Source organism: Pan troglodytes, chromosome 19 (assembly GCF_028858775.2).
Source record: "Pan troglodytes isolate AG18354 chromosome 19, NHGRI_mPanTro3-v2.0_pri, whole genome shotgun sequence".
NCBI classification, from domain to species: Eukaryota; Metazoa; Chordata; class Mammalia; order Primates; family Hominidae; genus Pan; species Pan troglodytes.
In genome coordinates, this window is record NC_072417.2 from 45,314,311 (window position 1) to 45,324,646 (window position 10,336).

General features: G+C 38.5%; 2 pseudogenes; both read right to left on the reverse strand.

Annotated features, from left to right (window-relative positions):
- Positions 1-6,389: 6,389 nt before the first annotated feature.
- Positions 6,390-7,068, reverse strand: LOC129137676 (ATP synthase subunit a-like; annotated as a pseudogene).
- Positions 7,069-7,327: 259 nt separating this feature from the next.
- Positions 7,328-8,009, reverse strand: LOC129137673 (cytochrome c oxidase subunit 2-like; annotated as a pseudogene).
- Between the last annotated feature and the right edge of the window lie 2,327 nt (positions 8,010-10,336).

A 10,336-nucleotide genomic window follows, 5' to 3' on the forward strand; every position in this document is an offset into this window, starting at 1 on the left:
TGGTGAGAGTGCTTAAAATATACTCTGCAATTTTGAAATATATAATACATTATTATTAACTGTAATTACCCTATTGCTCAATAGATCACTAGGACTTATTTCTCCCATCTAGCTGAACCTTGTACCATTTAACAAATTAATCTTCTTTTTTCTGTCTATCCTGCCTCCTCCAGCCTCTGGTAACCATCATTCTACTCTTTACTTCTATGAGTCTGACATTTTTTACTTTTCACATGTAAGTGAGATCATGATGTATTTGTCTTTCTGTACCTGACTTATTTCACTTTATGTAAGATCCTCTAGATTTTTCTTTGTTTTCACAAATGACAGAATTTTATCCTTTTTAAAGGCTGAATAGTATTCCATTGTGTGTATACACTATAAATATGTGTATATAATTTTCTTTATCCATTCATCCCTTGATATGCGCTTAGATTGCTTCCATATCTTGGCTATTGTGAATAATGCTGCAATGAACATGGAAATGTTGATATCTAGTCAACATACTGATTTTAACTCGTTGGAATATACACCCAGAAGTAGAATTTCTGGGTCATATAGTAATTATATATTTTTATTTTTGAGAAACCTCCCTTCTGTTTTCCATAATGGCTGCACTAATTTACATTCCCACCAACATTTTACAAGTGTTCTCTTTTCTTCAAATCCTCACCAACACTTGTCTTTCATTTTTTTTGTAATAGCCATTCTAAAATGAGAAAGGTGAAATCTCATTTTAATTTGCATTTCCCTAATCAATGGTGATATTGAACACCTTTTAATATCTCTTCTGGCCATTTGTATGTCTTCTTTGGAGAAATATCTGTCCAGGTCTTTTGCCCATTTTTTAACAGGGTTGTTTTATTGTTATTGAGTTGAATTCGTTGTATGTTTTGTGTATTAGCTCTTTATCAAACATATGATTTGCAAATATTTTTTCTCAGTCCGTGAGTTGTCACTCTTCACTCTGTTAATTGTTTTCTTTGCTGTATAGAAGCTCTTTAGTTTGATGTAATCTCATTTGTTGTGTGTGCGTTTTGGTCATATCTAAGAAATCATTGCCCAAACCAATATCATGGATTGGCTTTGTCTTTTTATTAGCTATTTAATCTCAGCTTCAGTTTCAAATTTAAGAAATGAAAAGCCTAACTGAAATGATCTCAAATATTTCTTACAACACTGAGATTCTTTGATTCTACAAATGTACTTTTTTATTAAAGAATATCTTCTCTTTTGGTAACTTGCATGAAGTGCTTAGGTATAAGTTCACTCTTTTTAGCTGAAATGTCATATTGAGCTTAGGTGTCTTAGACAACCACCCAATTGTTCCGTTTAGATGTTGTAGTGACAGATTTCTGGCAAACTGTTTAGTATGGGGTTTGTTATTACCCCGTGAACACTCAGATCATTAGACATTTTGATGACTGGCAAGTTTGACTCCGGGGGTATAATTGAATTTTCAGTGAGCACTGTCAAAATAAGTTTCTAACCACACCCTACAATAGATTAACTGTTAAATTTTCAACAGTATATTTTAAGCTTTTAAGTAAATAAAACAGAAAAGTCTTAGCCCTTTATTTAAATAGCTTTAAGATTTCAAATAGCTTGCTTTATTTAATGAAAGCTTCAACAACTTGAAATGACTCATACTTATCCTTTACCATCTACCAAAATGTTATTTCTTCCAGCTTTAACACTCTCTGTAACCGAGATTGGAAGTTAAAATGAGATAAAAACCAGTGAGTCAGAGCGAAGCTAAGTCATTAGAATAGCTTTTTATCCTTTCTGTCAGCTGAACATGTGAATAATCACATGGAACCTAAGGGTATATAACCCGTATCACAGTGAATAATGAATGATTTAGTTCCAATTAAGAAGTTTCCTTTTTAAAAAGAACAAATTTAATGGCCCTCATGCATAAATTAAAGTTAGTTTGAAAACATGGTTTTGTTAAACAAATTTAAACCACTTTTCCTTCACTTCTGAGGAGTTCCTGATATTGACTGGTCTTCCAGCTTTTAGAGCTTGCAACTTCCTCTTGATGTAGTCAACCATGAAATCTGCAACTGATGGATTCAAGTTAGGATTTTGTTGTTGTTGTTGTGCTTGGTCTTATAATTACCTAAGATATATCTCTGGAAGTTTTCAGTATAAAATCCACAAGGTTTGAAGAACTCATTCTATTTTGCCTATTATTTAAAAATACCCTGGGTACCAAACATGCTCAAGTGAATGAATGGTGTCCAGGACAAAACCCAGCAGGTGTCCAGGCAATGGCCTCCCACCAGAGATCTTGTCAGCATGCTGCTCTGAGCACTGTGTGCCTTAGTGTCTTTCTGTCCTGGTTTCAATGAAGTCTTTCTCCGTAATGTCGGTTTTTATACTTTTTGACCTAGTAGGACATCATGTGATGAATTTTCATGTGATATGAATTCAGCCTAGGTGTGTCTTAGGATTGGTTTAGAGGGAAGACTGAAGCAGGTGAAATGGCAACCCCTTGAATACACATCCATAATAAATTGAAAAATATTCTGCATGACTTAATGATATCTTTTAAAATGGGAAACAAAATCTTTCTTGTTGATTAGAATCATTACATCAACTAAAGTCATTATAACTAAAGTCACCATTACATCAACTAAAATACAAAATACGGAATCTGATCTTCAGCAGATGTTGGCATTTCTTTAAGTACATGTCTTCACTTCCTCAGTGCACTAACAGAGACTCAAGAATGACAAAGGGAAAAAAAGGCAAAATTAAGAAAAAGGGAGGCATTTTGTAATTGATGTCGGATACACTGGATGGACTATCCATTTGATACACCTTCTCATTGATAGAATAGGAAACTTCAGATTTCACAAAGGCAAATCATGTTTCATGAGAAAAAGCAACAGAAAAACATTGATAATCAAAATATTGTAGTGTTTTATGAAGAACTGTATTGTAGCTTGAATCTTTAATTAAATAAATGTTTTCTTTTGTATGTAAAATAGAATTCAGCCTTTCCTAACTCAGGACAGCAATGGGCTGAAGACACTGCTGGGCCCATCCTGCCACCTGCTGGGAGGACTTGTGCCCTCAAAAGCCTTGGTTTGGAAGGATGATTGGAAAATAGCTTTACACACCCACCCTTTACTGTGTTTTTATTCACAAAGCCTTAATATACCGCCGTACTTCATGTAGTTGATTTTTCATATCTCTGATAAGTTTTTAAATGTCAGTATTCCTACTAAAGTCTCTCTCTCTGTCCTGTGTTCTATGTTCTAGGGTGTATGAAGAAAGGGCTTCAGCAGAAACAGAGGCTGAAGCCTGCGTGCTGGGGGCCGAGAGGCCAGAGGAGAATGTGATGAGACATAGAATTGGTAGTGCAGGAAGTTGGAAGATCAAGTACCGTGATGTTGGTGCTGGCTGCTTGTGTTAAACTGCCTAGGTTTTAATCTATGGTAATTTTCACCCACCTGTGGGGCTCCCCTGGTGCCCCAGCCATGATGGGGTAACTGAACTGCCACTGGGGCCAAGCTGCCAGCGGCCCAGGATCTGGCACTTGGAAGAGTTCTCAGAAGCACCCCTGGATCAAATGAGGAGAAACAGACTTCAGCCATACCTATTGCCATTGTATTTTAAAAAGTGAATACTCTCAGGGATTTCCACATTTTTAAAAACTTCTTTTAATTGAAATATTTAAAATAAAATACCGTTGAGGTAACAACCAATTTACAGTTCTTCCAGCAGCACCCAGCCAGTGAGAGCCCTCAGATTTTAGAATTTTAGAGGAGAAGATTGTGGCCATGTCTGGAATTCAAAGAAGAACCAGTGAGAAGAGCTTGATAGAACTGATGGATGCTAAAACATCTAATATTAAAATAGAAGGGCAACCTTAAATGATAATATAAAATTATAATATTAATGGTAATTAAGGAAGCCATTAATGTTGAATTATGTATGTGTATGTTAAACATATACATAAAATATCATGAACATTATATTGTCTGTGCTGGTTTCATTAATGCTAAATTATAAAATTATTAAACTATGAATAACATTTAATAATATAAAACTATAAATTGCTATTGTTGAATAGAACTTTAAAGTTGAATAAAAGGAATATATTATTACTAATATGTTAGATTTGATAAAATATGAAATTTAAACATTTTAATAAAATGCTAAGTTTCCCAGTAGTATTTGTATGAAGTTATTTGAGGTACCGTTTGTTCGACAAAGAATGTGACCACTACCACCACCCCATCATACTCCTTCACTCATAAGACCAACCCCACTTCCATTGCTAATCCCACTAATACACTCACCAAGACTTCAATTCCTGACCCCCGTGTCTCAGGATACTCCTCAATAGCCATTGCTGTAGTATATCCAAAAACAACCATCATATCCCTAGATAAATTTAAAAAACCATTAAAGCCATATAACCTCCCCCATAATTCAGAATAATAACACACCCAACTACACCACTAATAATCAATATGATTAGTTCTGTGGCCGTGAATGTTATGATCAGGGAGATTTGAAGGGTGATTAGTACAGACAGGTAAAGTTTTTTTCCATAAGGGGGGCTTGTTAGATAAGTGGCATTGACTTGCTATGATCATAAGAGGTAGAAGTCAGGCTGTTAGTATTAGAAAGGGTGTCATCAGGGGGTCAGAGGAGAAAGAGAGTAGCTAAATAGATTGTTGTTGGCTTGGTTGAAAAATAACAGTGGGATAGAGCTGATAATTAGGCTGTGAGTGGTCATGTTAATTCAAATTATATGGTTTTTAGAGAGTCACGTTGTTGGAAGTAGTATGATTGTAGGGATAATTAATTTTAACATTGGAGTAAGTTTAAGTTATGTACGTAATCTAGACCGTATCTGTTAGAAATTGAGACTAGTAGGGTGAGGCCCACTGCTGCTTCACAGGCAGCAAAGACTAATATGGTGATAGGTGTGATGTTAATTAAGGGAGAGTGTGTGTTTAGGGTTATGAGGGTGTTTACGATGAATAGAGATAATATTATCCCCTCTAGGCATAGTAGGGAGGATGTTAGGTGTGAGCGATAGATTAGTATTCCTAACAGTGAGGTAGTAAATGCTAATGTAATATTTATGTAGATGAGGGGCATTTTGTAAGTATGACTATCATAATCTAATAAGTCAAAATCATTGTTTTTGTTTATTAAACTACTTACCAATTTGACTCGGTCTAACCTTTTCTGGGATCGTTCATAAGTCAAACTTAGGATTAAGATAGTAACTAATATGAGTGATGATACAACTGTTAGTGGTAGATTGGTTGTTTGGAGGGCTCACAGTAGGGGTAGTAATAGGGCAATTTCTAGGTCAAATAATAAAAAGGTGATAGCAATCAAGAAGAATTTTATGGAGAAGGGAATGCGAGCAGAGGATAGTGGGTCAAACCCACATTCGTAAGGGTTAGACTTTTCTACGTAGATACTAAGTTGTGGTAATCAAAATGTGATGGTTATTAATAATGGGGCCAGGAGGGTGTTGACTGTTAGGGCTAGTGCCAGGTTTATTACTCTTTTTCGAGTGTTATCGAAACTAGTTAATTGGAAGTCAGTGGTACTGTCTATACTAAAAGAGTAAGATCCTCACCAGTAGATAGAGACATATAGGAATAGTCAAACTACATCTACAAAGTGTCAGTATCAAGTGGCGGCTTCGAAGCCGAAGTGGTACTTGGATGTAAAATGATATAATAGTTGGCGGATAAGGCAAACAGTAAGGAATGTTGAACCAATGATGACGGGGAGCCCGTGGAAGCCCGTAGCTACAAAACATGTTGAACCATAGATACCATTGGCGATAGTAAAGGGGGCATCAAAGTATTCTGAAACTTGTAGGAGGGTGAAGTAGATGCCTAGTAAGATTGTGATAAGTAGTGCTTGAATTGCTTGATTACAATTGTTCTCTATTAGGCTATGGTGAGCTCAAGTAATTGAAACTCCCGATGCGAGTAGTACAGACGTGTTTAAGAGTGGGACTTCTAGGGGATTGAGTGGAGTGATGCCTGTTGGGGGTCAGTGTCCTCCTAGTTGAGGGGTAGGGGCTAGGCTGGAGTGGTAGAATGCTCAGAAGAATCCAGCAAAGAAAAAGACTTCTGAGATGATGAATAAAATTATTCCATACCGAAGGACTTTTTGGACGGGTACCGTGTGGTGGCCTTGGTATGTACCTTCTCGTACAACATCACATCATCATTGGTATACGGTTAGTGCATTGGTCAGTAGGCCTAGTGTTAGTAGGGTGGTAGAGTAAAAGTGGAATCATATAGCTAGGCCGGATGTCATTAGGAGGGCTGAAAGGGCCCCTGTTAGAGGTCATGGGCTGGGTTTTACTATGTGATAGGCATGTGATTGGTGAGCCATTATGTATTGTCAGGTAGGTAGAGGCTCACTAGGAGTGTGAAAACATAGGCTTGAATCAGGGCGACAGCGATTTCGAGAATTGTCAGTAAAATCAAAATTGTGAAGATGATTGAGGTTGTGGGGAGGTTGATAGTTGATAGCGCTAGTGTGGCGCTTCCGATTAAGTGTATGAGCAGATGGCCTGCCATAATATTAGCAGTTAGGGGCATGGCTAGGGCTATTGGTTGGATAAATAGGCTGATGGTTTGGATAATAATTAGTATGGGAATGAGGGGTGAGGGTGTGCCTTGTGGCAAGAGATGGGCTAAGGTATTTTTGGTTTTAAAGCTGAAGCCTGTAATTACTGCACCTGCTCATAGGGGGATTGCCATGGCCAGGTTTATAGATAGTTGGGTAGTTGGTGTGAATGAGTGGGGCAAAAGCCCGAGGAGATTGGTTGTAGCAATGAAGATAATTAGGGATATTAGCATGAGGGATCAGGTTCGTCCTTTAATGTTATTTATTGTTATTATTTGTTTTAGGGTGAGTTGAATTAGTCACTGTTGAGTGGTAATTAATCGGTTGTTGATAAGGTGTTTGGAAGCTGGAATCAGCATGGGGAGAAAGAACGATTGGCACTGCAGCTGGCAGGCCTAGAATTGTGGGGGCAATGAATGAAGTAAACAGATTTTCGTTCATTTTGACTCTCAAGGATTATTGTGGTTTTGCATGTTAATAATTTTTAGTGAGGTAGGCAGATGGTAGTTTGTGTTTAGTACTTTTAGTTGAATGATGAGGAATAATGTGAGGAGTATTGATGCGATGATAGTGGGTCATATGGTGGTGTCTAGTTGAGGCATTTCACTGTAAAGAGATAGCGATTCTCTTAGTCTTTAACTTAAAAGGTTAATGTTGGGTCAGCTCTACAGTGAACCTTATTAAGAGAGTGGGCGGTAGCCTATAAAGTGGATACAGGTCCTATTTCGAAGATTTTTAGTGGGATTAGTTCTAGAATGATGGTTATGGAGCTATGGTCAGCTCCGCAGATTTCTGAGCATTGACTGCAGTATACTCCTGGTCGTATGGCGGTGAATGTGGTTTGGTTTAGGCGTCCGGGGATTACATCTGTTTTTAAGCCTAATGTGGGGACAGTTCATGAGTGTAGGACGTCTTGTGATGTAATTATTATATGAACAGGGGCTTCAATTGGAAGGACTACTCGATTATCAACTTTAAGAAGTCGAAAGTCACCTAGGTCTAAGAATAGTGGTGGAAGTATATAGGAGTTGAAAATTAATCCTCCACAATCGGTGTATTCATAGGTTCAGTGTCATTGGTGTCTGATTGATTTAATGGTAAAAGAAGGGTCATTGATTTCATCTGTTATGTACAGGATACGTAGGGATGGAAGGGCAATTAGGACTAGGATAATGGCAGGGGTAGAATCATTCAAACAGTTTCCATTTCTTGGGCGTCTGTGATGTTAGTGTTAGTTTTGTTGTAATTGTTAGGAAGAGGGCCTATAAAACTAGAAAGCTGATAAGAAAGATGATTATGAGGGCGCGATCATGGAAGGCGATTAGCTCTTCTATGATAGGGGATGTGGCGTCTTGAAGACCTAGCTGGGCTGCGTGTGCCATTAAGATATACGGGGTTTAACCTGTAACTTAACTTTGACAACGTTATGAAATAGTTTTTCTAATATCTTGTTGAAAAAGTCATAGGGGTTATGAGGCTGGCTTGAAACCAGCCTTAGGAGGTTCAATTCCTTCCTTTTTTGTCTAGGTTTTATGTAGACTGGTTCTTTAAATGTATGGTAGGGTGGAGGGCATCCCTACAGCCACTCTAGGTTAGTAGAAGGTTGCTCAATTATTAGGACTTTTCGCTTTGAAGCGAAGGTCTCTCAGGTTATGAAAATTATTAGCATTACTGCTTTTAGGGAGATGAATGAGCCTACAGATGATAAAATATTTCATGTGGTATATGCATCGGGGTAGTCGGAATAACATCGGGACATCTCAGATAGGCCGAGAAAGTGCTGCGGGAAGGTGAGATTTACGCCTACAAATATGATGGCAAAGTGAATTTTGGCATAAGCTTGGCCGAGTGTGTAGCCTGAGAATAAGGGAAATCAGTGGATGAAGCCCCCCATGATGGTGAACACAGCTCCTATTGATAGAACGTAGTGAAAGTGGGCCACAACATAATATGTATCATGTAGTATGATGTCTAATGATGAGTTTGCTAGTACAATGCCGGTTAGGCCACCCACTGTAAAAAGGAAGATGAATCCTAGGGCTCAGAGTACTGCGGTGGAACATTTGGTGTTACCCCCATGGAGCGTAGCAAGTCAGCTAAATACTTTGACGCCAGTGGGGTGGCAATAATTATAGTGGCAGAGGTAAAGTAAACTCGTGTGTCTACGTCTATCCCTACTGTGAATATATGATGGGCTCATACAATAAACCCTAGGAAGCCAATTGATATTATAGCCCAGACCATACCTATGTACCCGAATGGTTCTTTCTTTCCGGAATAATATGTTACGATGTGAGAAATTATTCCAAAGTATGGTAGGATGAGAATATAGACTTCGGGGTGACCAAAGAATCAAAATAGGTGTTGTTATAGGATAGGGTCCCCTCCTCCGGCCAGGTCAAAAAGGTAATATTAAGGTTGCGGTCTGTTAGCAGTATAGTAATGCCAGCGGCCAAGACTGGAAGGGAGAGGAGGAGTAGGACTGCCGTGATTAGGACAGATCAGAAGAAGAGGGGCGTTTGGTATTGAGATATGGCAGGGGGTTTTATGTTAATAATTGTGGTGATGAAATTAATAGCTCCTTGAATAGAGGAGACACCTGCTAGATGAAGGGAGAAAATGGTTAGGTCTACAGAGGCCCCTGGATGGGAATAGTTTCCTGCCAAAGAGGGTAAACCGTTCAACCTGTTCCGGCACCGGCTTCTATCATAGCAGATGCGAGCAGTAGTAGAAAGGGGTGGGGAAGGAGCCAGAAGCTTATGTTATTTACACAGGGAAACGCCATGTCAGGGGCGCCAATTATCAGGGGGACCAGTCAATTGCCAAAACCTCCAATTATGATAGACATTACTATGAAAAAGATTATGACGAATGTGTGGGCTGTGACGATGACGTTGTAGATGTGGTCGTTACCTAGAAGGTTGCCAGGTTCACCTAGTTCAGTCTGAATAAGGAGGCTTAAGGCTGTGCCCAAGACTCCAGCTCATGCACCAAACAATAAATATAGTGTTCCGATATCTTTATGATTTGTTGAGAATAGTCAGTGGTTGGCGAACATTAGTGGGTAAGATGGCTGAGCAAAGCATTAGACTGTAAATCTAAAAACTCTCTTTTTACCAGCCCTGAGGTGCCTTTCATGTTGAATTGCAAATTCAAAGAAGCAGCTTCAATCCTGCCTGGGCTTCTCCCGCCTTTTTTCCCTTGCAGCAGGAGAAGTAGATTGAAGCCAGTTGATTAAGGTATTTAGCTGTTAACTAAATTTTTGTGGGTTTAAGTCCCATTGATCTAGCAAGGGCTTAGCTTAATTAAAGTGGCTGATTTGCGTTCAGTAGATGCAAAGTAGGGTTTTGCAGCCCTTGGGTGCTGCAGAAATTAAGTATTATTAACTTACTAAGGGCTTTGAAGGCTCTTAGTCTGCGTTTAACATAAATTTCTATGAGGTGGGTAGTGTAAGTAGAGAGATTGGTAGGAGGAGGGTCGTAAGGACAGTGAGTGTGGGGAAGAGTGGTGTGGATTTTGTATTTTCAAATTGTCATTTTATTTTTACGTTGTTGGATATGGGGAATAGTGTAATTGAAGCAGAGTAGATTAAGCGTATGTAAAAATATAGGTTAAAGAGAGTAATAATGGCTATGGTAGTGGGGATAATGAGGTTGTTATTTTTTGTGAATTCTTCAATGATAATTCATTTGGGTAGAAAGCCAGTTAG